Source organism: Garra rufa, chromosome 3 (genome assembly GCF_049309525.1).
Source record: "Garra rufa chromosome 3, GarRuf1.0, whole genome shotgun sequence".
In the NCBI taxonomy this organism is placed as follows: domain Eukaryota; kingdom Metazoa; phylum Chordata; class Actinopteri; order Cypriniformes; family Cyprinidae; genus Garra; species Garra rufa.
Window position 1 is genome coordinate 4568130 of NC_133363.1, and position 12880 is coordinate 4581009.

Genomic DNA, 12880 nt, shown 5'->3' on the forward strand with positions numbered 1-12880 from the left:
AAAAACAGTTGGGTAAATTTTTTTTTAGGATTCTTTGATGAATAGAAAGATCCAAAGATCAGCATTTATCCGAAATAAAAAAGCTTTTGTAATTTAAAAGCTTGGAGTCAGTATCATTGTTTTTCTTTCTTTTTGGCAAAGAAAGTATAGAAATAAATACTTTTATTTATCAAGGATGCTTTAAATTGATCATAAATTGATGATAAAGACATTTATAATGTTACAAAATATTTATATTTCAGATAAATGCTGAACTTTCTATTCATCAAAGAAACCTGTTTTCAACATAATAGTAATATTAAAGTTTTTTTGAGCAGCAAATCAGAATATTAGAATGATTTCTGAAGGAACATGTGACTGGAGTAATGATGCCAAAAATGCAGTTTTGAAATGACAGGAAAACATACATTTTAAAATATATTCAAATAGAAAACAGTTATTTAAAAAAGCACAAAAAAATAGAATTTTATTGTTTTTGCTGTGCTTCAGATCAAATAAATTCATGCATGGTGAGTGGAAGAGACTGCGTCATCTACTGTAACGACAGATAACAACATTTATTCACTTTTGGTGTGATAGGGCTTTTACATTTGGCAAAAAAAATATTTTTTTATATTAAACATAACAAAAACAATTACAGAAGCCCAGCCCAGATGAGAAAAAGCAATGCAAACACATTACTTTCCATAAAAAGTAACTAGGTAACACAATAAGGGAATTTAGGGAATAATGCAATAATGCATTACTTTTCTCAACACTGGTTGCACCATAAGGCGAGACACTGCAGGTGAAGAGGGTAAATAAATTAAATAATAGTTATCACCTTACTTACCCAGTTGATTGATTACATTGATAATTACAAACATTTTATATACTACAAGTTTTCTAAAATGTCAGGGTAAAGTATGCAAATGAGGCATTATTTAATAATTATGCACACATTTGCATACATTTCTTGTACAAAAATCTAAATATTGGATAAAGTCAGTTTCAAAACTCTTGTTTAATTTTTTTTGACATATTAGAGTCAAATGTTTTTACAGAGGGGATTTTGGGTCTCATTTTGTCACTCCATAATTCAGAAAATCCTTAAAACAGACAGAAAACAATATATTTAAAAAAAGTTTTGCAGGGATAAAATATATAAAATCAAGCAAATTAAATATGAACAAATCCCTCTGTAAAAAACCTTCAGGATATAGACAGGAATAAAAATTTAAAGTTTGGTGTGCGTAAGTGGAGATTTAAGGGCTCAGTGTAGGAGGAAAAACTCATAAAAAAACAGCCTTTAAAATAAAATATGGACTGTAATTGAAATCTATTGACACAAATAAATAAAGTACTATTGATAGAAACACTTAACAGTGTCTTTTGGATGTTTTCTTTCCACTAGTCTGAAAAAACTATTTATGAAACACCAAAAAAGCCCAAAATCTCAAACTTGACAGGTGCAAAACAGCGTTTTTGCCTGCACTGTCTCCCCTTAAAAAAAAAAAAAAAAAGCAATAAGCTAATGACACGGCAGTCTAGTTTATTGCCCTGATATAACTGCTGCTAAAGCAAATTTATTGATAGCAAATAAAAATGGCTTGTATGGTTTTGTGATAAGGCGTATCTCTCCGCTTCAGAACCTCTGATAATGCTTCACAGAACCACATGTACTATATTTATCTCAGCTGTGATGCTGGAGCATCTTCATGTACAGTATGTTCTTGAAATCAAATGACAGATCCCTCTTCTCATTTGATACCCTACAAAGGAAGTTTTGAAATTGGATTCTAAGGCAGCAGATTATATTTTTATAGGCTACCAGATGCATGCACATGAATCAGATATGTCAACTAAATTATGGAAGTATGAAAACGGATGTTAAATATGTGCTCTGTAGTGTTTATAAGCCTACAGTGGCAATGAACTAACTATGACCTTTAACACACATTCATAACAGAGCAGAGAAACAGGCGCAGAAGCGCTGAATCATTACCGTAATACACAGAATATTGTCAAGCAATCAGTCAATACTATGCTATTACATGCATGTGATAATAAATCTCATTTTTGAGAATAAAGTAGTAAAAACTGGAATATTTTGAGATTATAGTCAAATTTATGGGAATAAAGTAACAATGTGATAATTAAATCTCATTTTTTTGAGAGTAAAGTGGCAAAGAAATATATATTTTGAGAATAAAGTAAAAATGATGGGAAATTAATTAACAAAGTGATAATAAAATCTATTTTTTGGGAATAAAGTAGTAAAAACTGTAATATTTTGAGAATAAAGTCATAATTATGTGAATTAAGTTACAATGTGATAATAAAATCTATTTTTTTGGGAATAAAGTAGTAAAAACTGGAATATTTTGAGAATAAAGTCATAATTATGTGAATTAAGTTACAATGTGATAATAAAATCTTTTTTGGGGAATAAAGTAATAAAAACTGGAATATTTTGAGAATAAAGTCAAAATTATGGGAATAAAGTAACAATGTGATAATAAAATAATTCTTTTTAGAGTAAAGTAGGGGAAAAAAAGGAATATTTTGAGAATAAAATCTAAATTACGGGGAATAACGTAACAATGTGATAATAAAATACATTTTTTTAGAGTAAAGTAGGGAAAAAAAAGAAATATTGTGAGAATAAAATCTAAATAACAGGAATAAAGTAACAATGTGATAATAAAATCAAATTTTTAGGGAATAAAGTAGTAAAAACTGGAATATTTTGAGAATAAAGTCAAAATTACAGAAACAAAGTAACAGTGTGATAATAAAATACATTTTTTAGAGTAAAGTAAGAAAAAAAAGGAATATTTTGAGAATAAGATCTAAATTTCAGGGAATAAAGTAAGAATGTGATAATAAAATCTCATTATTTGAGAATAAAGTAGTAAAAACTGGAATTTTACAATAAATTACAATGTGATAAAAATCAAATTTTTTGAGAATAAAGTAGTAATAAATTTTCTCATAATATTCCAGTTTTTACAACTTTATTCTCAAAAAATTAGATTTTATTATCACATTGTTACTTTATTCCCATAATTTTGAGTTTATTCTCAAAATATTGATTTTTTTTACTACCTTATGCTACGTTTTGTACAGCTAAAAATAGCGACATAAGAAAATGACACCGGAAGCCAGAGCCATTAAATTTTCAAAATATTTACTAACAATTAAAACACATAGGCCTGCTATTAAGGTAAAAATAGATACAACTGTTAAAACAGCTTTCCACGGATATTTTATAACTCAAAAGGTCGAAAAGTGACTTTAATAAGCGTGTAGGTGCAGGTGTAAATGCCGCTCATTTAGAGGAATTACGGTAAAAGCATCAACGCCGCTCTCAGTCAGAGTTAAAGAGGCCGAACATCTAGTGACAGCGGCTCTCAACTCTACTATCACTACGAGGTAAGCAGATTAAACCAGCTTTTATACACTTACATAGTGCTTTATGAACATTACTGCATGCTACACCTACATTTCCTCTCATATTAACGTTTACGGAGCTGGAGTTCATAGTTCATGCATGTTTTCTATCAGGCTAATATCGTGAAGATATGGCTATTGCATTAAAAACATGCAGTTAAAGTAATTAGCACGAGTATTATGGCATCTGAAATGTGTTTATGTTAAATATCAACAGTTTTGAGCTCGTATTTGGGTGAGTTAACATTAGCTAGCTAGCTAGAGCTGCTCATTGACAATGAAAGGATTGTTATTGCACATGCTAATAGCTGTATTTACTGATGTGAGATTAGTGCAAATGGACTTTTATACGTTCAAAGGGAGTGAAATCGTCCACTGGCTTCAGTAAATCATTCTCTAAGCAAGTTCCTGGAAGACTGAGAAACACAGAGCCTCATTTCATAGTCCAGAGTCTATTACACACAACCTTACTGTGGAAAATGGCATTGGGTCACAAGACTGGGTGGAAATGCACAGATATTGCCACAGATTAGGTTTCATTCAGTCTGTTATGCTTGGCACTGAGTCTCATACTTTCAGATATCAGACTGTGATTCATCAGAGTAACTTAGAACTGCTTCCTGGTGATTTTGCAGTCAGATATGTTTTGTTTGTGAGGTGTTTTGTGTTTCTAAATCACAGAGACATGTATAAACTGCTGCAGAGGACTTACATTTCTTATTATGTGACTTTAGCAAAGTCTAACTGTTTAAATTTGGGAATTGTTTATAGGAAAAAAAATCTATTTATTTTAAGCAAATTATTATAAATATTTGTATGTATCATTCATGTCAATGTATTTATTTCAATGCATTTTTTTTTATTTATTTAGATTCAAACAAACACACAAATAAATAAAACAAAAAATGCAATGCATAAATCTATTAAATTGTACATTAAGCAAATTAACCAAATTATAATACGTATATTATATATTATGTCAGTTTATTTATTTTAATCAGTTTAATTTATTTAGAATCACAAATAAATGAAGAAAAAAATAAATGCGTAAAAAAATCTTATTTGTTGTATTATAATTTATTTTAAGTAATTTACATTGAGCAAATAATAATACATATTTTATGTATTATTTATGTCAATGTATTTATTTCAGTCAATTGTTTTTATTTAGATTCAAACAATCACAAATAAACAAATAAATAAATTGATTACATAAAAATCTGTTTATTATAATGTATCTACATTAAGCAAATTATTATAAATATTTGTATGTATTATTCATGTCAATGTATTTATTTCAATACATTTTTTATTTATTTAGATTTAAACTATCACACAAACAAATAAATAAATACAATTATAATTATTTAATTAATTATAATTTATTTTAAGCAATTTACATTGAGCAGATTATAATAAATATTTTTATATATTATTTATGTGGATGTGTTTATTTCAATCAATTTTATTTTTTTAATTCAAACAATCACACAAATAAAAAATAATTAAAAATGAAAGGCATAAAATGTATTATATTATAATTTATTTTAAGCAGTTTACTTTAAGCAAAATATTATATATTATATTTTATATATATATATATATATTCAAAATAATATATACATTTTTTTTATTTATTAAGATTCAAATAACCAGACAAATAAATAAAAGATAATAAAAAAGTAAATACATAAAAAAATCAATGTATTATATTATAATTATTTTAAGCAATTTACATTAAACAAATTATAATAAATATATTTGTATATTATTATGTCAGTGTTTTTATTTCAATCAATTTTATTTTATTTGGTTTCAAGCAATCACAAATAAACAAATAAATTAAAAATTAAATCCGTAAAAATCTATTTATTATATTCTAATTTATTTTAAGCAATTTACATTGAGCAAATTATAATAAATATTTTTATATATTATTTATGTCAATGTATTTATTTCAGTCAATTTATAAAAAAAAAAAGAAAAATTAAATACATAAATGTATTTATTATAGCCTATTCTAATTTAATTTAAACAATTTACATTAAGCTAATTATTATAAATATTTGTATGTATTATTCATGTCAATGTATTTATTTCAATACATCTTTTATTTAATTGGATTCAAACAATCACACAAATAAATAAAATGATTCAAAAATAGGCATAAAAATCTATTTATATTATAATTTATTTTAAGCAGTTTACGTTAAGTAAATTACTATAAATATTTTTATATCGTTTATGTCAGTGCGTTTATTTCAGTCAATTTTATTTATCTAGATTCAAGCAATCACACAAATAATTAAAAAATTAAAAAAAAATAAATAAATAAAATGCATAAAATCTATTTATTATATTGTAATTTAAGCAATTTATAACAAATATTTTTAGATATTATTTATGTCAGTGTATTTATTTCAATCAAATCACATAAATAAATAAATTGTTAATACATTACTTAATAAAATAAATACATAAAATCTATTATAAATAATTTTAAGAAATGTACATTAAGCGAATGAAGCTATTGTGTATATATTTTATTTTTATCTATATATTTTTTTTATTATAATTCTTTAGGTTCAAACAAATAAACATAAACGTCATAGAAACTACATATTTTCCTGAATAATATTTTAGCCATATTTATAATACTATTTTTTTCACAGTGTAAACTGGCTCTTTATGAAAGAATCCATAAAGATCCCTTTTAAATTTTAGGATGGTGGTTTCTCGCACAAGAATAATCATATATAGGGCTCTGTGGCATCTAAAAGATTGAAAAGCTTTAGTTTAATAATGGTGTCTATCAGTTCCTCAATCAATTCATTTGTTGTAAATCTGCTTACCCCTCAGGCTGGTTAAGCTGCAGGGTTTAGTTGTTTTCCCTGCTCAGTCGGTTCTCAGTCTTGTCGTCTTGTCTTGCGTTTGATGTGTTGCACAATACTAGCAGGAAAAAAACCCACTTTGCCTGCTTCACAGCTTGGCCTCATTGCCTTCTCATGTCCCAAGAGAACTGAGTTAAACTTGTTAACATGACAGCATGAGGAGACCTGCTGGGGTGAGGCACGTTGGGGCCCTCAGGGGCCCTTTTGCCCTCATTTTCCCTCTTGAAGTCCTTGCTGTAGTAATGTTGATTTATTGCAAAATCAGAAATGGTTAAAGATGAGCAATCAATCACTGAATGAAAATGAATGAATACCTGTAGTAGAAGTAAGAAGTTCACTTCCAGAACAAAAATGTACAGATAATGTACTCACTCCCTTCTCATCCAACATGTTTACGTCTTTCTTCCTTCAGTCGTAAAAAATCGTTTTTTGAGGAAAACATTTCAGGATTTCTCTCCATATAGTGGACTTCAATGGTGCCCCTGAGTTTGAACTTCCAAAATGCAGTTTAAATGGAGCTTCAAAGGTCTCTAAATGATCCCAGACGAGGAAAAACGGTCTTATCTAGCAAAATGATCGGTTATTTTCTAAAAAAAAAAAATGTTGAAATGTCGAAATGCCCTACATCGCTGTTTTACTGTTTTTCGTAAAGGGCGTTTGATCTTCTTTGCACGCAGCGATGTAGGATGATTTTAAAGTTGGAGGAGAAAATGAGATGGGAGTTTTTCGACATACCCTAACTGTCTTGAACCGGAATACAGTTCTCGCAAACATAGATGGGCAAGATGAGCATCTGTGGTTAAAAAATATATAAATTGTAATTTTTTTTTTAGAAAATAACCAATTGTTTCGCTAGATAAGACCCTTGGCTGGGATCGTTTAGAGCTCTTTGAAGCTGCATTTAAACTACATTTTGGAAGTTCAAACTCGCAGGCACCATACATAGACGGTGGGCCGAGTGGAGATTTCGTGTTTTCAAACGATCTGTGGTGAGGGATAACCCAGTTTTTTATATGTAACCGCTACGCTTTTCAACAAAGTAAATAAAAATTGTTGCCACTCACACACTTTGTCCATTACTATAATATCGATAACTTTCTCTAGGTTATTTTCCCGGCGAATAGCGCAAGCAACTACGTGCGGGGTCCGACCTGCATGACGTATTTGATGCCTTCATCCAATACGCCTTATTCAGCCCGCTGCCATTTTGAATCGAAAACGAGGCTGTGAGGGATAGCAGTCCAGTAGCGCCCACTGTGGCGCATTGTTGCGTACCGGGATGTAGATCGTATAGCCGTAAAATAATAGGTCATTTCACATTTTTCCACAGGACAAAGCGCTCCAGAAAACGTGGACTGATCGACAGGACATATAACCTAACTTTCAGGTAACAATATTGCATTTATTTAAGAAAATGACTGTGGAAACTAGCCGGTTGGCTAATTGCTAATTTATAATGCGAGCATGTTTATCTTCCTTTAAACGTTTACGCAGAGCTAACATGTGATGTATTACTACAACAACTAAACTAAATAGATTACAAAGAACACAAGAGTGCTCAACATTTTACTCAGGATTGTTTTTCAAAAACACTGACTGGAATTAGGACGCTTAAGGAGGGTTCAGCTCCGTCTGTGTTTACCTGGACTCTAAGACCTCACGAAAAGAAAACCTTGCGATTGTAAATGAAAAAGATATTCTTTTTAAATGATGTTTTAAAGATTAACATGTTTAATAGTTTGTGTTAAGAGCCTGCAGTTAGATCGTAAGCCTCTTTCAGACAACATGTTAAGTCATACAAAAAACAGTGGGTTGAAAGTTTATTTTTATGCAAAGAGATCAAAAGATAACATTTATTTATTAGTTTGCCATGTAGTGTTTGATGTCAACCCCTTTTAAAATCGCAAAATGATATTCAGAACATTATTTTTTTGTTTCTGTCTTGCTTTAGACAAGGAAAATGTCATGTTTATCGTAATTTCATAATAAAGGTCGGGAAGACGCTTATGACCTAGCTGCAGGCTCTTAACACAAACCATTAAGCATTTTAATCTATATAACATCATTTGAAAAACTCTGTGTAAGCGTTTAAAGGAAGATAAACATGCTCCCATTAGAAATTAGCAGTCTTTCCACAGTCATTTTCTCAAAAAAAATGCAATATTGTTACCTGAAAGTTAGGTTATATGTCCTGTCGAACAATCCACGTTTTCTGGAGCGCTTTGTCCTGTGGAAAAATGTGAAATAACCTATTATTTTACGGCTATACGATCTACATCCCGGTACGCAACAATGCGCCACAGTGGGCGCTGCTGGACTACTATCCCTCACAGCCTCGTTTTCGATTCAAAATGGCAGCGGGCTGAATAAGGCGTATAGCGTGCATGGAAAGTGTCGGTGTTGGTGACGCGTTTGTGAACACACTGGCGGGCTTCGCACCCAGGATTTAAGATTGTGCTATTTAAGATAAGAACTATTTTACCTAATTTTGCTACATATTCAGTTTGACACAAAATGAGTACGTAGAGGTAACGTATCCATTTGTACTGTTTTTATTTTATGTAATCACCTTTTGTCATACGAGGTCCTGTCATTTCTTTGTAGTCTTTAATAAATACACCCTTCTGATTTAACACATTTGACAATGGTATTGCTTGGAAACACAACGTCATGAAAAAACGAGACAGACAATACTCTTTTTCCGCCCATGTTTACTTGGAAGAAATAAGTTGGGAGAAATTGATTAAATCAGTGTTTCTGTGGAAAGACCTTGAGGGCAGAGAAGGTATCATTGCAGAAGAGGCAGTACAGGCGTACAAGTTACAAAGCCATGAACCTACAAACCAGTTAGTCAAACCAGCTAACACTGGCTACCACAGGGAGTGCTACAGCCATTTCACAAATATCACGAAGATAAAACGAGCACAAAGGAGAAGAGAGAAGGCAGTATTAGTTGAAGAAACTGCAAAGGAAGGTTGGTATTATATTGTATAGACAGGCGGTGCAGTATTAGACATACAGTACAGGTCTAAAGTTTGGAAACATTACTATTTTTAATGTTTTTGAAAGAAGTTTCTTCTGCTCATCAAGCCTGCATTTATTTGATAAAAAAAAATACAGAAAAAAAATGTAACATTGTTATATATTATTACAATTTAAAATGATTGATTTTCAATTTATTATACTTTAAATTATTTCTGTGATTTAAAGCTGAATTTTTAGGATCATTATCACATGATCATTTAGAAATCATTCTAATATGATTCATTATCAAAGTTGGAAACAGTTCTGCTGCTATAAAACCAATACTTTTATTCAGCAAGGATGTGTTCGATTGATAAAAAGTGATAGTAAAGATTTATATTATTAGAATTTTTTTATTTATTATTTTGAATTAATGCAGTTCTTTTTAACCTTTTATTCATCAAATATATTAGGCAGCAGAACTGTTTCCAACACTCATAATAAATCAGAATATTAGAATGATTTGTAAAGGATCATGTGATAGACTGGATGTCACATGTGACACTGAAGACTGGAGTAATGATGCTGAAAATTCAACTTTGCATCACAGAAATAACTTTTTAAAGTATATTCAAATAGAAAACTATTCTTTTAAATTGTAATAATATTTCACACTATTACTGTTTTTTCTGTATTTTTGATCAAATATATGCAGGCTTGATGAGCAGAAGAGACTTCTTTCAAAAACATTAAAAATAGTAATGTTTCCAAACTTTTGACCTGTACTGTACAGTGCAGTATGGACAGTAGTATACAGTTAAGATAGTATGGTTTACAGTAATATAAATTAAATATATTATGTATAAGAGCAGAATAGATATACAGTATGAACAACATATACAGATATGTGCAGTGTAGTTGCAGTAACAATATAAGATTAGTACAAAAAACTACACAAAATTTGTTGGCAAACTTTTACATTGGCTTGAAAAGGCCTAGCCCGAAAGTAAAATATGATAGTAAATATTAAATAGATATTAAATATGATATTCTACAACGGCTATGGCTACTACTAGTTCGCCAACTGAAACGTTACCCTACTAAAACGACACTAACGAGACGCTTACACACGTTTGAACAACACAGTGTACAAAACAAACAATTTATATAGATATCATATTCTAATTAAATGAATACTTCCAATCACACAAAGAATGTCCTTGACGATGATCAATGCGCTGCTGCTCGTGTCTGATAGCTAAATCATCCGTGTAACAGCTGTTCTAAATAAACTACATCTGATTGGTTAATAATAATCCCGTGTCAATTAGGGCTGCAACTAACGACTATTTTAATAGTCGACTAGTCACCGACTATTGAAACGATTAGTCGACTAATTGGATAATTATTCAATTTTTCTCAAATTTAGCATGAGATTGCTTTAATTATGTGGAAAATTATAGTAAACACAAGAAAGAAGGGGGTACTTCAATGAAAAATGCATATTTTGCTGCTGATAGGCCAATTCATACTAAAAGTAAATAAAAATGCCCTGTCTAAAACCAATTAGGCACAGTGCTCGGTCAGTACAGACATAAATGCATAAATTAAGAAACTCTATAATTTTTTTAATGGACAGGCACATTTGTTTTTTAAGAAAAAAATAAATTAAAATCAAGTAAACATTTTCTTCCTGTAAACCATCAGCAGCAATAAAACAGTAAACAAAAATGTATATCCAAAACAAAACGTATTGGCTTTTATTTAAATCTTACCGAGGCCAGCCAAACTCCGTTTCATTCAACTGTCCGACGTGCTTTCTCTTTAAATGTTCGTGCATCACAGAGGTGCTGCCGTGATGCGCAAGGACTGCTTTACAAACCATGCAGGTAATATTTTAATTCGCCGTAGCAGGCTAAAATGCTCCCAAACTTTACGCCTGTTTCATACATACTCAGTCTGCAGTGCGTCTACAGTCCGTGTGCGTTACGTATGCGGTGAAGAAGCAGCACAGACTCGTTTTGCTTTCACACAGAACGCGTTTGCAGTCCGTACATTGTGAACGTTCAAATCCGTTAACATGGGTGTGGAAAAAAAAAACGCACTGCAGACGGAGTATGTGTGAAACGGGCGTGTTTTGGTACGCGCAGCTGCTGCGTTGGACGCCGCCATTTCTGTATGTTATCGCTCAGCATAGAAGCTGCGTATGTGCGACTCTCGGCAGTAAGATGCCTCACTCGGTTGTCTGGCGACAACATCGACAATGAAATTCATTGTCGACTATTTCTATTATCGATTTTTGTCGACAACGTCGACGAATCGTTGCAGCCCTAGTGTCAATATCTTGCCGCGCTATTGGCTCAACTGATATAGTAGGCAACCGCGTTTGCCTGCATATTTACGGGTCGCGAATTATGATTTCGTGGAAAATGTGCAATAAATGGGAGTGGCAACACTTTTCATATCGTTTAGAATAAAACAACCGTCCCAACTTTACAAATCCAGGTTCTCCCTCCATGGGGATCATCCATTTCGAAAAGTAAAGCAGATACGGACCCTCGGCCCACCGTCTAACACTCTTAAAAATAAAGGTGCTTCACGATGCCATAGAAGAACCTTTTTTGTTTGAATGGTTCCATAAAGAACCTTTAACATCTGAAGAACCTTTCTGTTTTACAAAAGGTTCTTTGAGGCTAAAGAAGGTTCTTCAGATCATAAAATAGTAAGAAAGAGATGGTTTGACGGAATGGTTCTTTGTGATACCAAAAATGGTTCTTATATGGCATGGCTGTGAAGAACCTTTTAAAGCACCTTTATTTTTAAGAGTGTAGAAGTCCACTATATGGAAAACATTTCTGAAATGTTTTCCTCAAAAAACATAATTTCTTTACGAACATCTTGGATGACAAGGTGGCGAGTAAATTATCTGTCAATTTTTTGGATGGATGTCACAAAACTGATCCTTTAATCATTGATGGATGTCACAAAAGTGAGTACACCCCTTACATTTCAGCAACCATTTTAAGTATATCTTCTCAAGGGACAATACTGTAGAATTTTGTGTTAGCACCATTGTTATCTGGCACTGCCTTAATCATCCTGGGCATGGAATTGACCAGAGTTGGACAGGTTGTTGCTGGGATCCTCTTCCACTGTTGAGCTGCTGGGCGTTAGACACATGGTGCTTCTCCACCTTATGCTTGAGGATGCCCCACAGGAGCTTAATAGGGTTCAGGTCTGGAGACATACTTGGCCACCCCATCACCTTCAGCTTCCTCAGCAAGGCAGTTGTGATCTTGCTGTGTTTGGGATCCTTATCATGTTGGAAAACTGCCGTTCTGCCTAGTTTCTGGAGGGAAGGCATCATGGTTTGCTTCAGAATGTACAGTTCATAATGGAATCCAGTGTTTCCCACAGGTTTGAAGGCAATGTGTGGTGGTCAGCCCGGGGGGTCTATGAGGTGGTTAGATGTTTGTCCGTGGGTTGGGGGGGGGGTTTACAGATGAAAAGAACGATTGGATAGGGGATACGATTGGATCCCCTAAAGGTTCCTAAAGGTTAATAATTAAAAAAAACGGTTAATAATTGGTTAC

At 31.8% G+C, this 12880-nt stretch overlaps 1 protein-coding gene across 1 annotated transcript in view; it reads left to right on the forward strand.

Moving 5' to 3' along the window:
* The first annotated feature begins 3339 nt into the window (after positions 1-3339).
* The window catches only part of aco1 (aconitase 1, soluble), a 48755-nt gene continuing 39214 nt past the window's right edge, over positions 3340-12880 (forward strand). The window contains exon 1 of the mRNA XM_073835596.1: positions 3340-3414. The gene's annotated coding sequence lies outside the window, so the exon portion shown is untranslated. The remainder of the gene's footprint in view (positions 3415-12880) is intronic.